A 27,314-nucleotide genomic window follows, 5' to 3' on the forward strand; every position below is an offset into this window, starting at 1 on the left:
AAATGGCAAACCACTCACATATCTCTGCCAAGAAAAACCTAAATGGGGACACAAAGAGTGGGAAACTACTGAACAGCAACTGTTACTTACTATTTACTATCATTAATATCATCAATTAGATATCATTAATAGATAAGTAATCTAGTAAGAATATATAATAAATAATTTTCAAATAACGAAAATGAAGGTAGTTTGGCATAATTGGTTCTTGGGAAAGCCGATCTTTTTTCCCTTTCTAGTTGTGTACCAAACATTTCCTCAATAATCCTCCCTCTGATTATCTCTGGAATATAATTTGAGTTCATTGAACTGCTTTTCAAACTTTTATCTCTCTTTTTTTTAATTAAATTCAAGATGACCTTTGTTCTTCTTCAATCTTGTGATACCTCTCCCTTTTTCTTTGGTCCTTCAACAGTACCACCATCCTGGTTTAGGCACACATCACTTTATTACTAGACTAATACAAAAACCTTTTGTTTGTCTTCGAGATTTAAAACTTTTCTTATACCAGTCCATCCTACACTCATCTCTCAGTCATGTTGCTAAATATGATCATGTATACCTTAATCAGATGCATGATAAAGTATGGTCATGCTCAAAAATATCTTGAGCACTGAATAAACTCCAGTGGTTCCCTATTAATTCCAGGATCAAAGATAAAATAAACTTTCTGTATGGCTTTTAAAGTCTTTCATGCTCTCACCCATTCTTAAATATTCAGTCTTCTTATATCTTATTTTCCTCCATGTATTCTATAATTCAGTGACAATGTATTTTTTGCTGTTAATCATGCAACATTTACTGACTGACTTTTCACTGATTGTTCCCCTTGCCAGAATGATATTCCTTTCTTATCTCTTCCTCCTGGCTGTCATGGCCTCCTTCATTTTTCTGCTAATTCCTACTTTCTGCACAAAGCTTTTCCCATTATCTCTTAGTGCTAATAATAATCTTCTTTTGAAATTACATCCAGTTTATTCCTTATATATCTTGATGTCAATAGTTTTTTTTAATTTATTATTTTTATTTTTTTGCATGTTCACTCCCCCATGTGATTGTGAGCAAAAGCAGGGTGTGTTTCTGCCTTTCTTTGTATCCCCAGCACTAAGCACTGTGTCTGACAAATTGAGGCTTTTAATAAAGCCTTTTGTTTTGACTTAATTTACTAACATACTCACTATGTTGAAGCAAACTGAATGTATGAAGAGGCTATGGGTTATAAAAGAGAAAATAATGGATTCAAATCCTATGTCATAAATTATATTATCTTAGGAAAGTCATTTAATTTGTCTTAACTTCACTGTCTTCAACTACAAACAAGTATAACAGTTGTATTTCTTACCTTAGAGTTTTCATGTGGAAAGTGCTGTTTATTTCTTAAAATTCTACCAAAAATGATTATTGTTGTTATTCATATTATTACTGTCGTGTAGGGGTTAGTAGAGGGAAATTCAATTCAATATACTTTTATTATGATTCTATTGTCTGCCGGATAGCACTGCCAAGGGCTTGGAGAGTTACATAGTCTAGATAAGCTATAGCCCTTGCCCAAATAGAATTTGTAGTCTGATATATTACATATATAAATATAATAAATTTGATAAATACACTACAAAATAAGACAACAAAGGAAATTGAAGCTAGAGTACAGATGAATGTTAGGTTAATGCATCTGCACGTAATTCAGCAAATGAATGAGGATCTTTGAAATATTTTGTACAAGAAATTGATATGGTCAGAATTGTGTTTTAGGAAGATTACTCTGTAATTACATGACATATGACATGAATTGGAGGGAAGAAATATTAAAGACTAGGATACCAATTTAGAGGATCAATCTTGAAATAATGTGATAACCCTAACCTGGTCATGGTGGTGGAAAGAAAGAGATAAATTAGAGAGATATTGCAAAGGTAAAATCAACATAACTTTGTAAGTTGAGAAACTACTAAATGTTTTATTGAATTGAATCTCCTATTATTGGACCCTATACAATAGTAATATCAATAACAATTATGTATGAAGATGAAAGACAAGGGGAAAAAGTCAAAGCTGAATCCAAAGTAATGGAGACAACACTGAACTTGCATTCCTTAAGTTAATTCTTGGCTGGAACACTTTCTGTGACAATAAATTAGTCTACTGAGACTCTCTGAGTACCATTTCCTCACCTGTAAAATGGTAGGGGTAATAATTACTGGCCATTGGATTCAAATGAACTAACTTACGTTAAAAAAAAAAGGCTTTGAAAATTGTCAAGCCCTATTGAAATGCAAAGGACTATTTTGGTTATTAATACTGATAATAGCATTCTTAGTCTTCTTGTAAATTTAGGCCTTGCAGATAGCCAATCAGAATGATTCTGATCTAAAGCATACTCATGAAATAAATACTAAAACTCTTATTTAATTTTGACAAGGTCCATATGACAACAACATTTGAAAATAAATCTTACATCAGGACTATATAATTGTTAGCTTATTCAAATTTCTGTGGCATGTAAAAGATAGAACTGACAAGTGCATTCTTCATGGAAATACACTTCAGATCTCTGTCACACACCAGCTTGTTGTAGTCCCTCACTATTGTTAAACTAACAGCTGTCAACTGTCCAAGGTCCATCAGTGAAGTTTCTGCCACTTTTAAATCCCCCTGCAGGACTCCAGAATGGCTCTTTAACTGGAATGATACTCTGGTAGACTAGAAATAAAGAAAATGACTGGGGTTACCTTTCTATTTTAGGTAAACACCAGGTAAAGGAATAATAGTGGCAAAGCCTTTTTTCTGAAAATGAAATCATATTCGTAGTTTTTATGTAATCGTTGAAGACTTTTCTTTCAATCCTTTGTAATTAAAAATAAAAGAAACATTAACCAAAAGTATTTCCATGGTAGAAATAACAGGAGACATACACAATGCAAGTAAAATAGAATAAAAGCAATTGGTTTTAATTTTGGGACGTATAGAGGGCAAATGGTTTCACAGTTTCTTGCCCACCAAAGAGCTCTCATCCATTTAAACCTGGACATTTTTTCCAATGCTGGATTAATTTCTGCATTTCACAATAGTACACAAACATTTGGGAGAATAATAACCTTCTTTCCATATAATTTTTAATCATGAAGGATCAGAGGGCATTTCAAAGATAACAATAGCAGAAACAAACTCCAAACTCCCTATCAATATTTCTAATTAGGAAAAGAACAGGAAGGAGAAGAGGGCAAGATATTTAGACATCTTTGATATATGTTCCTTATTTCCTGCTACCCTTTATCAGTGTAGGAGTTATTTAGCTGGAGACTTAACAATTTTCAGCCCAGTCCCCCATTCCCTTAAGGGGCAAGAACCTTCTGCTTGTTTGTGAATCTGGGTTACTAATGGGCTTAGAGTGAGAGAACATCTGATGGACAAAATGAAATCAAAACCTCTCAGAGGACTTGGCAGTGGGTTGGCAAATGGAGTTTGAAGCAGTAAAATAAAGTTAGGGGACAAGTTTGTGCATAATAAGTTCAGGAAAGCAATATGAAGAAGAGAAGAAAGTGTTGGCAAATGTCAGTTTTACTTTTTTGAAGTCTCTCCCTGAGGCAGTCTATTTATGCCAGTAGCATGCTAGCCATGCCCCCTTGTTTTTAACTTGCATCCATAATACTCTGGAGATAGCTAACAGGTGAAAGTCAGACAGAGGAAGATTTGGCCTTGATGTAAATAGAACTTCCTAACAAGTAGATTTATTTAAAATTTCATGGGCCGCCTCAAGAGACAATAGGTTCCTTCTGATTGATGATCTTCAACAAAGACTTAATGATAACTCTTTGGTAATACTATAGAGAGGATTCTGGTTTGGGTATATTTTAGATTAGGTCTCATACAACCTCTAAAGTCACCCAGAGTTAGAATTTACTATATCACATGATTGAGAAATCTAGTTTCAAGACTTAGAAACAGATGGACCAAGGTGGAAAATGAAGAAATTGTTTGTCACAGTGAAGGGAGTTCTAATATGTTCCACTTATTCACAAAGACTTATAGTACAACTTGTGTTGTACTCAAGAATTGTCTGATGTGGATGGGGAGTAGTATGTATTCACAAGTTACACAGGCTTACCTTTGTTAAGTGTTGTGTTGTTGGTGGATAAGCTGGGAGTGAACTGGGGGAACTTTCACAGCTTTGGCCAAAGTTGTAGTAAGGACTCTGTGTAAGTACATTGTAGGTGAAAGTGAATGATAGTGGAACCTTGATCCAAGCTAGTATATTGTGTATAGGCAATGTCATAACTTCTCCAAACTGATCAAACTACACAGTCATATTCAGAACAAAGTTAGGTTTAGGGTCGTGAGTGAGGGAGATAGAAATTTAGGAGGTTGTAGAGAGATCATGGAATTTCAAAGTCCTAGGAGGTTGTGAAATTTAAGGTATGATCTTGGCAATGTGGCTAATTTGGTATAGAAATGGTTATTGAAATTGAAGAATTGTGTGTTCAGATCAAGAAAAGAGTCATTAAGATGAATATCGATATCCCTGAGAATAATGGTAAGGGATGAAACAGAAAGCAAGAATGTGAGCTAAATATAATATAGTAGAGCAAGAGTGATCTGGGTGTTGTTAGATGATAGCAATACAATTGGTGACCAGATTAATATCAATAAAGTCCATAGATTCAAATTCATAGAAGATCACTGAGGGACAATGATAAAGAAATTGTCTGAAATGAGGAAATTTGGAATATAATCACCACATTTTCTTGTTCCTATGGTTTATTTGCTGTGTAAAATACATACACACACATATATATAATATATATGTATATTATATATATATATATATATATGTCTGTCTGTCTGTCTATAAATTTTAGATAATACATGACCCATGCCATGCAGGTGCTTCTAGGCTAGTAGAGGGGGTTTCACCATTCATTTTAAGGACATTTCAATTTTGAACAAAGAAATCAAAGAATTCTGTCAACATACAGCAAATTTATTTTTTTATACTGTATTCTCCCCTTACTTCTAAGACATAGCTTATTTTAATATTTTAGTCTTGGTTATTCCATTAGGTCACATTTTGACTTGGAGCAAGTTCTTTCACTTCTCTGGGCCTCACTTTATTCATTTCGAAAATGAGAATGACTTCTCAGGTAACTTCCGTTTCAAATTCCAGGATCCCATAATCCCAGTATTGAAAGTTAGATTGTTGGAATGATTAACCTCTAACACCTAATCCAGCTGCAATATTCAATGATCCTAAATACCAAATAAAGAAATAAAAATCAGTTTTTACCCCTCCCCTTCTCACAAATTCTTTGTAATTACTTCATTTGCATATTGTCATTTTACTTACCTGTGTACATTTTATTTCTCTCAGCAGAGTGAAAGTTTATGAGGATAGGGACTATTTCACTTTTGTCTTTATAAATCCAATGACTAGCACCAGGTCTGGTATGAAATAGGCATTTAATAAATGCTTGTTGAACATAATGCGATAGAAACCTCATGAAACAGGAATCAAGAGGCTTAAACCTAGAAGTGGAGCTACAACCAATACTTTAGACTTTATAAATCACACCTAAAATATGTAACTTCCAACTTCCTTGCTCCTCTGCAAGATGTGTTAAGTAGCTATGAAATTTGAACTGGGGGACCAATTGACTCTAGTTCCCCAAACATTCTTATAAACTAAGGATGGCAGAAGACATATATTGAGACTAGTTTGAGGCAGTGAATGCAGGAATCAGCACAGAATCCCTTAAATCAAATGATTATTTAAAATATGCTCTATCATATATGCTATTAAAGTATTATTGTCTGCATTAAATTAAGTAAAATTTATGACATAGCAGATGATATTTACCAGCATGATGTTCATATGGAAATTCAGCTAATAAGGAAAATAATGAACCCCTGTACAGTATCCAATTGCTCAAGAGCTTGAATTTAATGTAAAATGTGCAATTGTTTCATAATAAGAGATAATGCAAAATGGGCAAAATCTCTTTGCTGCAGTTCACATTTATGTTCCTTATCTACATACTTAGGGACTTAAGACTCATTGGAACTTCATTTAGGGATGCAGAAAAGCACATAGGATAATAGACTTTTTAAATGTCATTAGACAAAGTAAACAGGGTAATTAGAGATATTTAAACAGGCCATCGAGTAAAGAATTTATTATACAGTACCTGAAAAAATTACAGTGCAAACTTGGCTGCTTAAAAAAACAAGCAACAGAAATATGAATCAATGAGACATGGTGCCATTTCCTTGTTACATTTTCTAAGTCAACAAATATGAAAACACCACTTAAAGAATTTGGCAGACATCTCTGCATAAAATGTACATTTTAAAAAGCATATTATTTTAACTGGAAGAGTGAGACCATATTCCTGCCTTTTGCATAACTATACAGATTTTAATTATGTCACTCAAAAGAGCAATTTCTAAGTGCAAGAGGAAAACACCCAAGATAAAGAATGATGGAGTATAGTACCAGGAAATCCTTACTTCTACCTATTCTAAGCCCTTTTTAAGCTGTAATTTAAGCTTGGACCTTTCCAAAATTAGTTTCCATTACTCCCTAATGTGAACCATTTTTTTTGGTTCTATGATTTCTTTCTGTAAATATATAATAATTTTGTAATGGACTGGGTTATTCACTGTAGCATGGATTGCAACTACATTTCTGCTTCTCTGCCTTTGCTCACATGGCTCCTTTACTTGGAGAATCCCTCAAAACCTATTTGCCAAACATTTATTAATTACTAACTAAAGGAAGATCCATTTTTCTAAAGTGTGGGAATACAAATATGAAAGACACACATACACACATACACAAAAACACACTGCACAGCCCTAAAAGAGTGACACAACATGTATACAAATAAATATACTATAAGGCAGATAGTGATAGGGGAAAAGGAAACATCAATACAAGAGATCATTTAAAAAGACACAGTGTCAGGGCAGGTTTTGTGAAAGATCAAGAGCCTTGACAAGGGTCTTTGTAGGAACAGTCAAATTTCAACAGGCAGAAATAAATAAGACTATATTTTAGGCATAAAGTAGAAAAAAGTCTACAAAAATGCAAGAGAGACAAAATAAGGGAGCCATTAGTAGTTCAGTTTGTATGGATTGTATAGCTCATTTGGAGGATCTTGAGTATTGGAGTAAAGTTTGCATCTTACCCTAGAAGCAATAGAGAATCACTGAATGTTTCAGAAGAGGGCTATCAAAAGTTCAGACTTGTTCATTGGGAAGATTATACTAGTATTTGGGTAGAGAATAGACTGAAGAGGAGAGATTCTGAGCAAAAAATGACTAGTATTCCCAAAACCCAAAAGCAATAGATATCAGGTAGTCCAGGGATTCTTAATCTGTGTTAGGGGTGTCAGTAAATTCGGTTTTTTTGAGAACTTTATTTCAATATGACTGCTTTCCTTGTCAATCCTGTGCATTATTTATGCATTTAAAAACATTCTGAGAAAGGGCTGATAAGCTTCACCAGACTTCTGAAAGGGTGCATGATTTCATACAGTTTAGAACTAGAGCACTCACATATGAACAAAAGATCTCTTCTGAAGATCCCACTCCTTGCAGAGGAAAACCATCACTATTTTGAAAAGCTCTAGTTTTTTTTTTTCTTTTATTGGTTAAATATTTCCTAGTACTTCATTTCCATTCCAGGAGAGAAGATGAGGGCCTGAACCTGGATATGGCAGTGTAAATAGGACCTGTATTTGGATAGTAGCAAATATGCATAGAGAAGATGAGGGTGATAGGAGATGCATCATGGAGGTTGATGGCTAAGGTGAGAGGGAAGGGATAAATGGAAGGGTTGAGGGAAAATATAGAGTCAGTCTATGAGAAGGAAGATATGGAACAAATCCAGATTTTGACACAAATGGACTGTGTGACTTTGGGCAACCGTTTTACCTTTCAATGGCTTGGACATTTCTCTAAAAAAAAATGTACAGGGGCAGCTAGCTGACGCACTGGATAGAGCACCAGTCCTGAAGTCAGGAGGACCTGAGTGCAAGTACGGCCTCAGACCAAACACTTGACACTTACTAGCTGTGTGACCCTGGGCAAGTCAGTTAACCCCAATCGCCTAAAAAAAAATGTACAACAGTTGCCAAACTTCATTTAATAGAGGGAGGTTTCCTTATGCAGTAATTTCCTACACTGAAGAAATGACATGTCCAGTGAAAAGGAGAAAAAGTATGAGAATTGAGAAGATAAAAGAAGATGATGACTTAAGATTCTGAGCTTGGGTGACTGAGAAGATAATTATGCCATCAACAAAATAGGGCACTTAGGAGGACAGAGATTTTAAAGTGTATGATGATTAGTTCCTTTTGAAACATGTTGAGTTTCATGTGTCAGTGGGATATCCAGGAGATGTATAGCAGGTTGGAGAATTAAGACCAGGATCTATCCAGGGGAGATATATGATATATGATACACACACACACACACATACACACATACACTCACACACACACATACATGCATATATGTGATGGTTTACTCAAAGAAATTACCAATAGAAGTGCATGAACAAAACAATTTGGAGACTATTAGCTTAACAGATAATAGATATTTAGTAAATGTTGATTAGTTTACATTAAATATTACTATCATTGCTTTTACCTTAAAAGACCACATTAGGATATAAGAATTGCCATAATGGATATCCTCATATGATCCTTCTGGGCTATTATTTTGTTTCTGAATAAGGCACCAAGGGATACTCTGTGGGAGGAAAAGATTATCAACTAAAAATATTAGGGCATAAATCTCAAAATATTCCTGGTTTACATTAAAAGTCAGTATGAATCTATCAAACATAAATTTTTCTAAACTCTATTTGTACTTATTTATAAGTTCAGCTTATATTAAACTCTAGGCTAGCAGGCTTCTTATGTTTATGACTTACTGAGAAAATTAGCACTTTCCCTTTGTCCCAGTTTTTATGTTTTTCAAGCTGCCAGGGGTGGTGCAGTTGTGGTTCCATGAATGATCTATATGCCAGACAACCTCCCTTTTCTTCTGCCAGTAATCCCCAAGGCTTTATTTGCTTATTCCCCCAACTGGTCCCTGCCCATTTGGGTCAGGGGATGAAAACGCCTTTAGCATTGAGGAATCAGCTTTGGGGGAAGGGGTAGTAATGGCAGTAAAGACATGTAAGAGTGAACCAGCAAAGCAAACCCTGAAGTAGTTCAGTGGCTAAAAAGAGGGATGCATAAGATGAAGTAGTCATTGGACATAGAGATAGTGTATTGCCTAGTTCTATCATAATTACTCTATGCACAGAGCTCTAATTTGGGCTGAATATTGAGGCAGCTAGGAAGCTCAATGGATAGAGTGCTGGGCCTGGAATCAGGAAGACCTGAGTTCAGATCCAGCTTACATACTAGCTATGTGACTGGACAAGTCACTTAACCTCTATTTGTCTTAATTTACTGGAGAAGGAAATGGCAAACCACTCCAGTATCTTTGCCAAGAAAACTCCATGTAGAGCATTGGTGTGCTATAGTCTACAGAGTCACAAGGAATGGGACAGGACTGGACAACAACAAAATCTGCACCATTGTCCCAGGTGTGAGTCCTGGGAAATAAATGTATTTTCAAGGAATAGAATGCACTTTCCCTTATCCGCTCCAGAGCTTTGGTACTTGTTTTCCAACAGAAAAAGGCAACTCTTTCTTGAACAGGAGTGTTGTCCAAAGAGACCAGCCATTTTGCTATTAGACCACCTCCCCTAAACTTAAGGAATTCAGTACTTTAGGGAGAGAGGAAAAAAAAAACCCTCAACTGAGTGGACCATGTCCATGGTGGTAGAAAGAATATTTAGGGCAATATGTTCCTGTTCCTTCATCCTCCAGCAGCCACAGCCTTTGACCCCATTCCATTGTCCTCCACCAGGGAAGGAGGAACCCAGGTTTCTGGATGGTGAATGGGGGAAAAACATACTCCATTTCAGTCAAAGAAAGGAAATTGCTTTAGGAACAAAGTTGCTGAATAAAGGAGGAAATAGTTGAAGTTAGTAATCATCTATGTAAGTGAAAAAGCTCACAACACCAATATGTCAGACCCATTCAGTCTCTGATTATAAAGAAATTCATAATGAAAGATGATATCAAATGCAATTATTTCTGAACAGTGGCCATTGGGAAATCAAAATCAATGATGATAGGTTTAGACACCTGCCATGCTTTTCACCCTTTATGCTGTTCTACCATATGAAAAATCTTTTGGATTTTACCACATGCTCAGAGGAAGGTAGTAAATACACTGGTGCCATATTTGCTTAAATACCATTTTGAAAATAAAGAAAATATTGCTAAAATATTGGAAAGGAAAAACTGTGACTGTGTGAGCTTAAGCAAAATTATTTGAAATACAGAGTAAATTATTTTCTCAAAAATTATTGGACACATGTTCTTAATGTGAAACTACTGAAAGTGCTCATAAGGATAAAGGAGCTTAGATTTATGATTTAGAGAAATCTTAATGGCAATCTGTAATTTGCCAACCCATTAATTTATAGATGAGGAAGCTTAGGTCACAAAATTTACCAAAATTCTTGAAAGGAGTACGTAGAATAGTCAAGATTTGAACCCGTGTGTTCAGACTTAAAAATCTACTGCCCTTGCAACTGTGTTACTACAGGTCAGGTTTCTAAATAACTTCATCTTTTAGGGACATTTTAGAATAATCAAAACCTATCCAACTAATTTTGCAAAAAAAAGAGAAATGGCACATGTAACACAGAGAAAGAAGTCGAAAACAATTCAGTTAAATCATATCTGACTTTTTGTGACCCTGTTTGGGGTTTTCTTGGCAGATATACTAGAGTGCTTTTTCATTTCCTTCTCCAGCTCATTTTATAGGTGAGCAAACTGAAGAAAACAGTGTTAAGTGAATTGCCCAGGGTCACCCAGCTAATAAGTCTCTGAGGTCATATTTGAACTCAGGTCTTTCTGACTCCAGGCCTGGTGTTATACCCACTGTACCACCTAGCTGCTCCAGAAAATATACATATAAACACATACACATATACACACATATGCACATACATACATGCATACATACATACATATGGAACGTGGAGAAATAGGTGGAAGAAAATGAAAAAAATCAACAGATATTGATAAAAATAAAACAGATAAAAGAAGAGCAAGTACTGTTTCTACAAATAAGCATACTCCAATGTTGTGCACTTCTGGTAAGTTAGAGACCTTTCAGATAATTGGCTTGCTCTCTATTTAGGTATAGAACTGACCAAGATTGTATCAAGTAACTCTACTGAAAATTTATTAAATCATATCTTATAGCTAGTAGAACAATTATGAAAAATAAAGAAGGTACTAAACCTTAGACTAGTTCCTGTTGAAGAAATAAGCATATAAGGATATTATAACACATAGATACCACAGGAAGACTTCTTTTCCTCTGACAAAGAAAAAGAAGACAACACAATAAATAAATGTGAATTACTTTGTTAATTGTATTAAAAAACAGTCTATTTTTAAAGATCTATTATTATGAGGTAGCTAGGTGGTATGGTAGGCCACTGAATATAAAATCAGAACAGACTTGATTTCAAATATTGTTTAATGAACTTACTAGTTTTTAACCTATGAAAAGTCATTTCACAACTTGTAGCTTCAGTTTCCTCATCTGTAACATGGGAATAATAGGACCTGTATCACATAACTATTCAAATACCATGTACATGTTAGTTATTATTATCATCACCAAGAAAATAAATCTTTGTGAAATATTTTCTTGAGGAAAAGAATAAGTATATAAATACATTTTCAATTAATTAATAAATAAATGAGTGAAGGAATGAATGACTATTAAAACTATGTATCTATAGATATTTGTCTTCTTATTGCACAAAGCAATGACAGAGTTATTTAGCTAAGGCAGTTTTTTTTTTCAAAATAATTCACAATGAACATACACCATATACATAAATAACTTTTCTCCTCTAATTTCACATTGCCAGATCAGATATCAATTTTAATACCTCTAAGAGCAATAGTTTTACAGAGCAATACACAAATAGGATCATTTTTGTGAGTTTCATTACTTCTTGATTTGCTCTGTGTTCCCATTACTCAAGATTGTGTCCTCAGGGTCAGGTTTCTTCTCCTAGGCTGTTTTGGCAACCTTCACTTCAGCACAATACACTAGGCTGTGTTGACTTTTACAAATTATTTTGTTTCAAATAACTTTAGTAAGATGTGAAGAAATCTCAGGGAGGACTAACTAAACAAAAAAGTAGGAAAGCTTACAAATAGAGAGTTCAGACTTTTACTTTTATTGTTATTCTTACTTTCAATACCAGACCTCTACTCCTTAACCTCCCCAAGTATTTTTATTATCAGGGAAGACAGATTTCTTTTATAACAATTCAGTTTTTTAAAAATTTGGAGTTCTAGATTGTCTCCCTCCTTCTCACCCCTCTCTCAACTAATTGAAAAGGAAAACAATATAATGCCCATTATATATATGAAGTCATGTAAAACATATTTCCATATTAGCCACGTGACAAAAAAAAAGAAAAAGAAAAAAGAAAAAAAAAAGAAAAGCGAGAAAAATACAGTGGAAAAATATGCTTCAATCTGCATTCACAGTTAATTAGTTCTCTCTCTAGAGGTGCATAGCATTCATCATGAGCCCATTAGAATTCTAATGGATCATTGTATTGATCTGAATAGCTCAGTTCCAATATATTTGAGAAATAGGGCCTTCATCAGATAAACCTGTTATAATATTTTTTCCAGTTGTCTACTTTCCTTCTAATTTTGTCTGCATTAGTTTTGTTTGTGCAAAACATTTTTTAATTGCATGTAACTAAAATTATCCTTTTTACCCCCCCGTAGCCTGTTCTCTCTCTTAGTCATAAATTCATCCCTTATTGATACATCTGACAGGGTTTTTTTTTTTCCATGCTCCCTTAATTTGCTTATGATATCACCCTTTATGTTTAACTCATGAAAAGTTGGTCTATGTCTAGTCTCTGACAGATTTCTTTCTAATTTTCCCTAATCTTTTTTTGTTTGTTTGTTTGCTTAATGAATAGTGGTTTCTGCCCTGAGATCTTTGATCTTTGGGTTTATAAAACAATATATTATTTTGGTCATTTACCTCAGTGCGTTATATAGCTAATCTATTCCACTGATCAATCACTATTTATTTGAGTGTACTAATTTCTTTTGATGATTTTCAACTTTGTAATATGTTTTAACATCTGCCATTATTAGATATCTTTTATTTACTTTTTTTTATTGATTCTCTTGATATTCTTTGTGATATATTACCTTAGTCTCCTCGATAGTATTTTTTAAACAGTGTTTCTTCAATATTCTTTAGAGAAATTGGTCTATAGAATTCTTTCTCTGTTTTTGTTCTTACTAATTTAGGTATCAAAGCCATATTTGTGTCATAGAAAGAATTTGTTAAGACTCATTACTTACATTTTTTTCAAATAGTTTATATAGTATTGAAATTAATTGTTCATTAAATATTTGGTAGAATTCACTTCTAAATTCATTTGATACTGAGTAATTTTTCCCCCTTTGGGAGTTCATTAAAGGCTTGTTGAATTTCTTTTTTTTTTTTACATAGTTATTTAAGTATTTTATTTTCCCTTCTGTTAACCTGGGCAATTTATATATTTTTTGTAAATATTCATTTAAAATATTTCCATTTCATTTAGATTGTCAGTTTTATTGGTATATAACTGGGCAATATAACTTTTTGCTTCAATCCCATCTTCAGTAGTGCATTTACCATTTTCATTTTTGATGTTAATAATTTGGTTTTCTTTTCTTTTTTTAAAATTTTTTCTAAATTTTTATGATATATAAATATGAATAACATGTACATTTCTTCACTTTTTAAAAGGAGGAAAATAGACATATTTAAATACTTGTAGAAAGTCCAAAAAGAAACACAGACAAGCAGAATAGCTTTGAAAGTATATGTGTATATATATATATATATACACACACACAAACATACATACATACATGTATGTATGTGTATATATACAATACTCACATGTTATAATACATACTTTATGCTGTATGCTATATACTATAGTAAATATACTTTATGAAAATATAGTCATATGTTTTGCATGAGTTCACATGTATAATCTATGTCATATTGTTTGCCTTCTCAAGGAGTAGGGAGGGGTGGGAAAGGAGAGAATTTGGAACTCAAATTTTAAAAAAAAGTGTTAAATGAAATTAGTAAATAGTTAACGAAATAAATAAAATGGATTTTTACAGGTTGAATTTATTGTATATTCAAAAGCAATACGTAATAGAGATTAGCAGTTACAAGGACACTTCTTTTTCTTGTTTAACTTTGTATATGGAAGCACTTTTTTTATTTTTTTATTTTTTTGCGGTAATTTTTATTTATTTTTTGTTTCCAACATTTACTTCCACAAGATTTTGAGTTCCAAATTTTCACCCCATCTCGCCCCTCCCCCCATCCCAAGATGGCATGCATTCTGAATACACCATCCCCTAGTCTTCCTTTCCTTTTATCTTTCTCCCCCCTTTTCTTATTCCCTCCCGCTTCAATTTTCCTGTAGGGCAGGATGGATTTCTGTACCCCATTTCCTGTATTTCTTATTCCCCAGTTCCATGTGAAAACATTTTTTCTTTTCTTTTTTTAACTTCTTAAATTAATGATTTCTTTATCTTTTGTATTGTTTTCTCTTTCATAAAATCAGCTCCTAGTTTTTTTAATTAATATTTTAATTTTATTAATATTTCCTTTGATTTTCAGAATTTTTATTTTGTTATTTAATTGGAGGTTTTTAATTTTTTATTTTTTTTAGTATTTTTAATTAAAATGTTCAATTCACTGAACTGCTCTTTTTTCTCTTTTATTGATGTTTTAAGAGATATAAATTTTCTCCTAAATACTGCTTTAGCTATATCCCACAAATATTGGCATGTTGTCTTATTATTGTCAGTATTTTTAATGGAATTATTGATTGGTTTTATGATTTTTTTCTTTGACCCACTCATTATTTGGATTATATTTTTATATTTTGGATTAATTTTAATCTATACTTCCAAGGCTCTTCATTGCAGTAATTTTTACTGTGTTATGGTCCAAAAAGGCTGCATTTAATTTTTTTTTTGCTCTTCTGCATTTATTTATGAAACTTTTATGCCCAAGCACATGACCAATTTTTATGAAGGTGACATTTAGGACTGAGACAAAGGCATCCTCTTTTCTATTCCCATTCAATCTTCTCCAGAGGTCTATCATATCTAACTTTACTAAAATATTATTTATCTTCTTATTTCTTATTTATTTTATGCTTAAATTTACCTGGTTCTGAGGAGGATAAATTGAGGTTCCTTACTAGTATAATTTTACTCTCTATTTCCTCCTGTAATTCATTTAACTTTTCCTTCTATGTGATAGGTGAATAATGCCCCAAATAAGATCATAGCTGTGTGAGTACAGAGAACAAATAGTTTGATATGATACATGTTATGGGGATAGACATGGCAAGATATGGAAACTATTTGGATATACAATATAGAAGTGAATAAACATTTGAGTAGAACTCCAATGTTATGAACCAAAGAAACCTGAAGATGTATGGTGTCATCAAAAGAAATAAAGTTTAAAGGAAGAATTGGCTTGGGGATAAGAATCATGAATTCTATTTTGTCCATGTTGAGTTTGAGTTATTTTTAGGACATTCAGTTTGAAATGTCTAATAGTCAGCTGATAATATGGAATTGAAAATCGGGGAAGAGACTATAGCTGTATTATGTATATAGAATTTTGAATTATCCCCATAAAAATGATAATAAAACATACAGGAGTCAATAAAAATGAGAGAATATAGATAGGAAAGAGTAGGGAGCTCAAGTCAGACATTTGGGGAACACCTAGTTAGGCGATAATTAAAGGGATGATTTATGTAAGAAGAAGGGAGGGGCTGAAATCAAGAGCACATGTAGATAGGTAGGCTTTGGTGAGGACAAAAACCACCACATCAGGAGTGACTTAAAGGAAGAGATGGTAGATGATATTAAATTATTTTGAAATGAATAGAAGATAAGAGGGATCTCACAGTAAGTAGTCTCTATTTTCTTAACAAAGTGTGATATTTTATGAACTTGAGAGTATGCATAGGAGGTCATTAAGTAAGCAAACAGATGAACTTATTACATTTGACAGCTCCCTGGAGTGCTCTGTATATGGGAATCTCATGTTCCCAGCTTTAGACAGGACTGAGGGTATCACCCCTCTTTATTCCATTAACTTCTTCCCTTATCTCTGTCTCCAACCTCCTGCCTTTTTGCTCAGTTCTCTAGGTTCCTGGAAAACCTCACTGGCAACCTGGCGTGGGAGAGAAGTGTGTGGTAGTAGATAAGGATGATCTTCAGAGTTGTTTGTTTAGTTATAGAGGGTATATTAATGTAGAGAGACAAGGGAAGAAAGAAGATTTGAAAATTAGTATTCAAAGTTTGATTTGCCTCTACATGTTGCTGCAACAGACTTGACCATGTTGAATCTACTCCTACAGCTAGACAACCTAAATGAATTAATTCTTTCCAGGAACCAGAAAGAATTAATGAGCTTTAATGAATTAGGGGCCATAGGCTCTTTTGTTGACATCTGAGTTTTCTGCAATCATGTAGATCTAGTCTGGGAAAGGACTTTGAAAAGCATAAGGCAAATATAAGACATCATTATTATGAATAATGGTGTTGATATAGCAGTGCATATGATAACCATAATACCCTATCAAATTCAGTATTGGGTGATATATTCCATACAAAAGTAATTCAAATTGGCACGGATGGGTGCTGAGAAATAGGATTAAAAGGTTTGAAATATGTAGACAAAGGATAATATGAAAAAAAAATATTGAGCTGAGAGAAGTGCTCAACAGAATTGGTATCATACCTGGTTTCTGCTGACACCTTTATTACTTAGAAAAGTTATAAGTAGAACATTAATCGTGTTAGAAGATGATACTAATTTGAGAGGAGGTGTAAATACTACTGATGGGAAAGAGCTATGCAAAGCAACCTTAGAAAAATAGGCATGAAATAAAATGAGGGTAGGAAAGAAAAGAAAAATGCAAGAGCTATTCTGGGCAGAGATTTTTTAATAATAGAGATGAATACAAACCAGGAGAAATGGGAAAATCGACTCCAAAAAGGAGGCAGCAAACTGAATAAAAGACAAGGTATAATGATCAGCCCAATAGACTCAAAGAGTAGCTCAGAAATAAAGATTCATTCATGTGACAACCTCATTACCTGATGACTCAGTATTAATGCGGAGAATGTATTATTTCTAAAAGTTATAAAAATGAAATCAATATTAACAATTGATGTTTATTTAACTGTTTAAGGTTTTAAAAATGAATTAAATGGATTATCTTATTGATCTTTACGACAACCTTACAAGTTAACTGCTGCAGAAATCATCTCCTTTTAACAGTTGAGAAAACTGGGGACAAATGAGGTTAAATTACTTACCCAGGATCACAAAGCAAGTTATTGTCAGAAGTAGGTTTTGAATCCAGATCTTATTATAAGTAGAGTACACTATTTACTACAAACATTATGTACATATATTTATATTATGTCTGGATATTCAATGCATGTCTAATACATAGAATCTGCTTCTACATATTTATATCTCTTCTCTCTCCCTCTTTGCCTCTCTCTCTCTCCCCCCTGAATCATCATGGCACATGGAGGTGGTTTTAAATTCTCGAAGTGAAATGTAAGCTTTGGCAGCTTACCTCTACCATGAGGGAAAAGCTTTGCTTATGATCTATAAAAAGTCTGAGTCTATTTTTCAAGAAATATCTCGGCACAATATAAACAGGTCTATCCTTAAGAAGGAGATTACTTGGGGATGGACTCATGGAAATTCACTGAAAAAAAAACAAAAATGTAGAATGACCCTCAAACCTGGGGTGGAAACTTCTTTCCTAGTGTTGTTGCAGAAAAATGGAAATTAGAAAAAAGGGAAGATAAGAATATTAAGACAGAAAAGAATCATAATTTGGGTCTGTCTCTAATATTTAACTTACCTGATTGACATCTAAACATGAGATCTTTGTTCATTTTGCAACTACAGGGCATACTAGTAGAGTAGAAGTTCTTATTTTAGGTATGGGGTGTGTGTGTGTGTGTGTGTATGATGGACCCCCTATGGATCACTTCTCAGAATAATGCTTTTAAATCAATAAAATACAATATGTAGGACTACCAAGGAAACTGATTGTGATGTTCATTTTTCTTAATAATGAAGGAAAAAAATTCACTAACACCAGATTAAGAACTTTTGTACTAGAAAAACTGAATTGTATCCATCATGACATTCTTACTATAAATGAGAACTGAAGGTTGTGTTACCTAAATGGATTGATGAATCATAGGTTCTTCTTAGAGGTAAATAAAGGAGTTGATCTGTCATGATCCCCTAAGGATATTTAAAATAGCGATTTCATGAGACATTTGACCATCTCAAATTTCAGTGGTTATGATCAGTATCTGAAAAAAGATCTCCATGAAAATAATTGCAATTCATGAACAAAATCACTTGCATAAGATAGGGACATTAAAAATTATATGAAAAATCTAAACATACCCTCCAAATTATATCAATACATACTTTGATAAATAGTGATTTCAATGCAAAGGTGGGCATAGGTGAGGGCCGTGAGAACATTGGAAATGACATAGATCAGGAATAAGAAATGTGAAAGGTTGTCAGCATATAAAGAGTTGCTCCATGTTTATATAGCACAAATGCCTTTCATTGAGAAGAGAAGCAAGAAGTCTATACCAAATAATAATACAAAAATGAAATTTATATTATCTTTAAAAATGTATTACAATACTAATTTCATTCCCAAATTATCTGTCTGTATAGTCAGAACAAGTTGTTAGTGCGATCAAATCAAATCAAGTCAACAAGCATTTACTTGTAAATGTGCTTATTTTCTTCCAGGCCCATATCCCCAGGCTTATTTTGTTCTATGCTTGGGAAGAAACAAAGAAAAAAAAAGATAAATTAGAATGAAACTAGATTAAATTACACACACACATATATGCACCTATACATATATACACATATATAATGCATACATATAAAATTGTAACCCCCCCCATCTACCTATTTATCTATATCTTACAATCAAAACAACTTCATCCTGACTCATTTAAACAAGTTATCAGGTTTTAAATTGGGGTATGGATAGAAGAAAGGATATCAATATAATAATTTCTTGTGGAAATTTAGAAACTATAAATTAATAGCCTCAACAAAGCTATTAAAGCTATTAAAGTACCTTTAAAGTACCTTCAAAAAATACACAAAAACTCCTTAGGTAACAAATACTTGCCCTACATGCATAGTTCAAAGCTATAATAGCTACATAGGACAGAGATCTGTAATATAAATATATATACTTTAATGGAAGAAAAGATGATAGAAGATTATTCATTGTATCATATCATAATAGAGAAAAAAAGCAGTAGCAAGCAACTTTAGTCTAATGAAAATTTGTCAAAAGTTCCTAAAGCAAAATTGTTCCAAAGGCATTTAAAGATGAAAATGGAAGGATGACAAAATGAAAGAAATATATAATTAAAAGGCTTGAAATTTATTTTTTATGGAAATTATTTTTTGCCACTTAAGGACAGTAAGTACTTAATACCTAAGACTATTCTTGGTGTCCTTAATACTCTTTCTATAAGAGGGAGTGGATGAGTTATGATCTTCATCATTAGTATATCCACATCAATGTGATCCTAAAAAAATGTCTTCAAGGAAGCAGGCATACATAATTTATTTTCTTTTTCTTTTTTTCTTTGTTTCTCTCTTTCTTTATTTCCTTCTGTCTTCCTTCCTTCTTTTTCCCCTTTTATTTCTTCCTTCCTTCCTTTCCTTCTTTCTATTTCTTTTTTCTTTCTTTCTTTTCCTCCTTTCTTTCTTTCATTCTTTCTTCCTTTTTCTTATTCTCATTCTCTTATTCTGTCTATATGTGCACTACATATATAAATATAACATAAATATATAAAGTATATCTACATATATATATGTAGAGAGAGAGAGAGAGAGAGAGAAAAGGCTATGATAAAATTCACACACATGTATATGTCTATATTGTTCCAAATGCACACTGGCAAATACACATATATGTGTATGTGTATATGCATCTATAAACACATATATATGCACACACAATATGATATTATGGTCAGTATAGAGTGTTCTGCCTATGTGAGTTCTATATAGAATAAATATGTATATATTTATATTTTACATAACATAATGTGTGTGTATATTTTATATATACACATGCACAAGTATGTGTGTGTGTGTGCAAGATGAAATTTTGGATCTTACTGATGTGAGCATTTCTAAATATGAAGGTTTTTTTGAGTATCTCATAGACCTATCAACACAACACTGGAGAACTTCTTTACCTACATAATGGTTGCATGTGATTTGCATGCATTTACATATAAAATTATATATAAAGTCCCAGTACTCTTCATGCAATTTTAAGATACAAAAGTTAAAAACTGCTCTAAGACTTTTGGGACACCATGTAAGATAAGGCATATATATTTGTATGAATATGCTGATATTACTCTAAATAGTTTATATTCAATTAGCACTCTTTTTTCATGAAGTATATTGTTCAAGGCATTCAAAAAGCATTCATTAAGTTTTTGCTAAGGGATAAAACTGCTGGAGACACCAAGAAATAGGAAAGACAACATGTAAGACTTTTTGGAAAGTATGAGTAACATATTTTTATCTCATTAAAAGTATGAGTTACAAATTATAAGTATATTCTTATTTTAAAGATTAAAGAATGTGGGCTCATACATACATAATATGTGTGTATATACATATATATGTGTAGATAGATAAATAGATAGATAGACAGAGATATAGGTATCCCACATATATACATGTCTCTGATGATACAGTGGATGTCACATTCAGCCTGGAGTCAGGAAAACCTAAGATAAATTCTAATATTTAACACTTATTTGCTGTGTGATCCTGGGTAAATCCCTGAAGCAGCAGTTTCCTCATTTGTAAAATGGGGATAATAATAGCACCTACTTCACAGATTTGTGGTAAGCATAAAGTGTGATAAAATTTGTAAAGCACTTTGAAAATGACAAGATGCTATATAAATGCTAGCTATTATAAATGTAACATACATATATATATACACACATACATATAAATATCTATCCATCCATAGACAAATATACACACACACACAATTTTTTGTGTATATGTGTGTGTGTGTATGCAGTATTATATATGGCAGCAGTGTGAGAAAATAGAGTGTAGTTATTCCTTAGGAATTCATGTTCCTTTTGTCCCTTGCATATATGTGTTCATTTTCTAGAAATGGATTTTTGCGTTCAGAATTCCAGAATTCCAGAATTTCAACTCAACAAATAATTAATAGAACATTACTTGGAATAAAAACACTGCATTTTACCACAGTACTCCCTGGAATAATGACTAGCAAATGTACCTTGTATGTATAAGTATAAAATAATTTTTTAAAATATACATTATACCATGTCATATATGCATAAAAAAGAGAACAGGAAAATTTGCTTTTCAACCAATGGAGAATTTATATTTGCTTAATGCTTTTTTTTTCCTTTTGATGAGGCAATTGGGGTTAATTGACTTGGCCAGAGTCACATAGCTAGTGAATGTTATGTGTCTGAGGCTGGATTTGAACTCAGGTCCTCCTGACTACAGAGCCGGTGCTCTATCCACTGTGCTACCTAGCTGCCCCCAACTTAGTGCTTTCTTAAGTGTTTTTGTTCCTACAACTCTTTATAAGCAATATCTCTATGTTATAAACCTAAAAGCTGAGGCTTGAGGAAATTAAGTAACTAGGCCTATGATTACATAGGTAGTAAGTGATAGAGTTGGATTTTGGTCTTTCCATTTCCATATTTTTTTTCATCTGCTGCTTTCAAAGCACTGTGCTAGGCCCTGGTACATGGCATATTTCTGCCTTCATGGATCATGGTTAACCATAATACCTGATGGACCCTGACTCTTAGGCCAGAGTTCTTTCCATTATATTACTTGGCCTCCCACACTTGTATAGAAGGAAAAGAGAGGAAAGAATCCAGGGGAAGAGGAGAGAAGGAGAAGAGAGGAGAGAGGAGGAAAAATTTGGTGTTATTTCAAAAAAATAAACCAAAAGAACATACGGAACTGAATATTAACTCAAACTGTTAAAAGATATATTTAAAAATCCAAATAAAAATTATACTATTTTTAAATAACATGGCAGAGTATTAACATTCAGAATACCGATTCCTGTCATTTTCGCAAAGGACCCACACTGTCTGCTCAAAAAGCCCCATTTTCTCAAGGGATTTTGCCCCTACTTAACCTCCATTTTGTCATCAGCTATGACATTATTCTTGTAAAAGTGAAGTTACCAAATAAAAGTGGTATCATTTTCATCTGAAAACATTCATTTCATCAGGTACAAAGAGATAGGGAACAGACACTGCTATAATTTATCAGTGGTATGACAAGACAGCATATCCAATGTAATACTGAGTTGTCCATAAGAAACTCAAAGATTGTCCTGTGTTAGGAACAATCATTTTTTTTTAAACTATTTGCTTCAGATCTAGCAAGAGGCTCTAGCTCATTAAAATCTCATCTCCTATCTGCTCCAGAGTCTTCCAGAGCTACAAAATGTGAAGCATGCCTATGATGATAATCCTAGGTTAACAATGTCAGATGGTGTATTCATCTCCACCCACTGGAATTTTACTGTCAGTATAGTTAAGGATCTCTGTCAATTTGAATAGACCACTTTGAAGGCTGTATAGAAAATAAAAGCATGACTCATTCTTGTACTGTCATTTACTCAGTGTCTTTACCACTTGCTGGAAATGATGGAGAGACTCTTATATTGTACTTGTAGAAAACATATCCATGCTAATGTCAGACTCCTGAATCATTGAAGTGTTTGAAAGTGAAGAGGATGTACCAGAAAACCTGTTCCTACTATTGAACCACCCATGATCAGTCTCATCATTCTAACAGGTGAATCTTTATCTCCTTGAGATTCAATCCAATTATCCCATTCTTTATATATTATAAATGACTGACCCTGGAAATAGATAATCACTCAGGATATTAAAGGAAAAACAAAATTGAGAACACTGAAGTTGTATTGACAATGACTTTACCATAATGTGAATGACATGTCACCCCACACTCAGAAATTGAGAAGAATAAAGGATTCACATCTGTCAGAGGATTATTGATTGGCACCCATAATATTACTAATAAGAGTCAGAGTCATAGGACCGGCATAATACTGTCAAAGCTGTGAAAATGATAACAAGTAATATCTAACATATAATCCATATTAATATCTATAAACAAAAAAGAACATACAGGCCTAGCACAATGCCTTGAAGATACTATTACATCTGATAATAATTAGTATTCATTTAGCAATTGAAGTTCTGCAAAACCTTTTACAAATAATCTCATTTTATCTAGCCAATAACCTTGGGAGGTAGGTGCTAATATTATAATCGTATTTAAGATAGGGAAACTGAGACAGACTTTTGTCAAATGACTTGTCCAGGTTCACACAGCTGATAAGTATTTGAGATGATTTGAACTCAGGCCTTCCTTACTCCAGGTCCAGCATGAATATCTATTGTGTCACTTGGCTGCTCAATAAATGTATACTGAAGGGACAGCTGGGTGGTGCAGTGGATAGAGCACTGGCCCTGGAATCAGGAGGACCTGAGTTTGAATTTGACCTATACACTTGACACTTACTAGCTGTGTGACCCTGGACAAGTCACTTAACCCCATTGCCTAGCCCAAAAAGAAAACTGAAAATAAATAAATGTATGCTGAATGTTTTGTTGTTGAAAGAAAACATGAACACACAAGAACAAAATAGACATTTGAAACTTATAAAGACTTAGGTATTTCTACTTCATGATTCTTTATATATTTTTATTATCAGTATTCCTAAGCCCTCTAAAGACTATTTAAATAGCAAAATAAATAAGATCTCTGATTCTACCAGCTACATCAAATGTGGTATTTTAAAACTAAGATGTTATTCAGTCATTCGGTCTTGTCCAACATGTCATGATACCATGGACCATAGCATGCCAGACCCTTCTAACCTCCACTATCTCTCAAAGTCTATCCAAGTTTATGTTCATTGTTCCCATGATATTATCCCCATCTCACACTCTGCTATACCTTTTTCCTTTTGTCTTGAATCTTTCCCAATGTAAGACTCTTTTCTGGTAAGTCCCATCTTCTCATTATGTGGCCAAAGTATTTAAGTTTCAGCTTCAGTATATGATCGTCCAGTCAATAATCTGTATTAATTTAAGTATTGATTGGTCTGATCTCCTTGCTATCCAAGGAACACTAAAATTCTCCAGAACCATAATTCAAAAGTGTCAGTTCTGCAGTGCTCAGCTTTCCTAATAGTCTGAATCTCACAACCACACACTGCAGAAAAAAAAAAAATTTGACTATATAGACCGTTATCAGTAAGGTGGTATCTTTGCTTTTCAATATGCTGTCCAGATTTGTAAAGTTTTCCATCCAAGGAGCAAGTTTCTTTTAATTTCATGATTGCATTTGTAATCTTCAGTGATTTTTGAGCCAAGGAATATAAAATCTGACACTACTTCCATTTCTTTTCCCTCTATTTTTCAGGAAGTGATAGGATCAGTTACCAAGATCTTTTTTTTTTATGTTAAGCTTCAAGTAAGCTCAAGTAAACTTCTCTTTCACACTCATCAAGAAGCTTCTTAATTTCTCTTCACTTTCTACCATTAGAGTGTATCTCCTGCAAATCTGAGATTGTTAATATTTTTCCCAGTAACCTAAATAAGTCCCTATCATTTTTTGCCTTTTATCATTCCCATTTTTGTATGAAACTTTCCCTTGATATGTCTAATTTTCTTAAAGAGATCTCTTGTCTCCCATTCAATTGCTTTCTTCTATTTCTTTGCTTTGCTCATTTAAGAAAATGTTATCTCTCTTTGCTATTATCTGGAATTCTACATTCAGTTGTATATACACCTTTCCCTTTTTTCCTTTTCCTTTCACTTTCTTTCTTTCCTCAGCTCTTTGTAAATTTTCATCTAACTGCCATTTTGCTTTTTTCTTCTTTTTCTTTAGAATACTTTTGCTGTGGTTTTTGTTTCTGCCTCCTGTAAATTATTGCAAACTTGTTCATAGTTCTTTATGATCTGATCCCTTAAATCTATTCATTACCTCCACTTCATATTCATAAGGATTGTTATTTAGTTCATACTTATGAGGTCATTTTGATCACATCCGCTATAAGGGAAATGAAGAGGACGCTTTGTCTGAATATTTTTTTACTCCATTCATATTACCTTGAGTATAATTGCTCAAAATATCAATGAATGATCAGTGGAGATATGGATATCCAGTAATAAGGCAGAATTGTGTACCACACAAGGGTCTTATGTTCTAGCTTCAAATCTCTGGTAATATTTTCTACATTTCAATAATTCCACAATTCAGTTCAACAAACATCTGTTAAAGGCTGACTATGTGCATTGTACTAAGTAAAGCAAATAGAACAACCCCATTCTGGAGGAAATTAAGTTCTGATGTAGGATGAAACACATGCAAAGGAAGATAAATACAAAATTTATAAGGTGTAAATATGAAATAATTAAGGAATTAAGCAAAGGATGCAATCAATTTCATGAGCTCATAGGACATTAAGACATTATCTGGGATTTTTGAAAGTGCCTCACAGAGGTTTTTAAGCTAAAGTCTGTGAATGTCTTCTCCCCCTTGACAATTGTGTTTTAATATAAGTAGTTTTGTTTATAATCCTATGGATTTTATTTTATAGATCTGAAAAATATTATTATGAGAAGGGGTCCACAGGTTTCACCAGAATGAAAAAGAGATATGTGACACACGCAAAAAAAAAAATTAAGATCTTTTGGTATCTTTTGAGGAGGACAAAGGATAATTGCTGATTGAGTCTACATGACTGAAACAATAATGATTTGGATCTACCTCCAAGCTCCTCTGAGGGAATAGGTTCAACAACTGTGGCTGCAAGATAAACTGGTTTACAGACTCTCAAGGGAGACTTTTTTTTTTCTTTTTGAGGAGCTGTTGCCTTATAATGGCCAATAAAGGAAACTTCACTGAGGCTTCTGGGCTTCTTTTCTTTCACCTGGTCTTCTGTTAAATGTTAAAAAATTAGAAATAAGCACAAAAAGGAAAAGATCAATACAAACATCAATAGATAAGTATTTCTTTAGTGTGTGTCATCTATCAGATACTCAGTAAGGCACTGGAAGTACAAAGACTAGTATGAAATAATCCTTTTCTGAGAATAAAATTTTCAAATTAATAATAATGCAAGAAACATAGCCAAAATAAATAAAATGTAAATTTTGGGAAGTTAAGTATTTATAGTTGGGTGGATGATTATATAATTCATTATAAATATAGGACATAGTATAAAAATTATCCAATTGGGTACCATAATACTTCTATTGTAGAACCACACTTAATTTTCATGAGGAAATCATAGTTTTTCCTTTTTAAGTAGTAAAGCCACGAATTGAGCCAAGTCTTCTGACACCCAAATCTATTCCTTTCCCTCTATACCTGAATTCCCTCCAATATTTTATTTACTCATGTACATTTCTGAAAAACAGCTCTTTTTCAGTATCCACATTTTTTCTTCCTTCAAAACAATCCCATGCCTAACTTTTCAGAGGAACGTTTTCCTAAACTCTAAGATTCAGGATCGCTAGGACAGAAACGACATCTAGATTTTGATGACTAACTTTACTGAAAATTGTTTGTTCCCAGCAGTAACAAAAATATCAACTGTAGGAGACTTATGGATTTTAAATTTTAGTCTAAAAGAGCGGGACTGCCCTATTGTTCACCATTACCTAGTTCTCAGAATTGACTAGGGGCACATCCAGGTCTAAACGAAGTGAATTCAAATGTGTTTCACTTTTTAACTGGCACCTGTGGCTAGTGATCACTGGTGTTTGTTTCATTCAAATGACTGCGAGTGGTATGCCACCTGCAGAACTGTGACTGCTGTTCTTTTGAACTAACTAATGATAAAATGTGCTTTCATGTGACAGATATTTGCTTTTTTGAGTTGTTGAAGTTAAAGTGCTTATGTCACAACATAAACTAGATAAAAA

The sequence above is a fragment of the Vombatus ursinus genome, unplaced genomic scaffold (genome assembly GCF_900497805.2).
Source record: "Vombatus ursinus unplaced genomic scaffold, bare-nosed wombat genome assembly UNPS02015089.1, whole genome shotgun sequence".
In the NCBI taxonomy this organism is placed as follows: Eukaryota; Metazoa; Chordata; class Mammalia; order Diprotodontia; family Vombatidae; genus Vombatus; species Vombatus ursinus.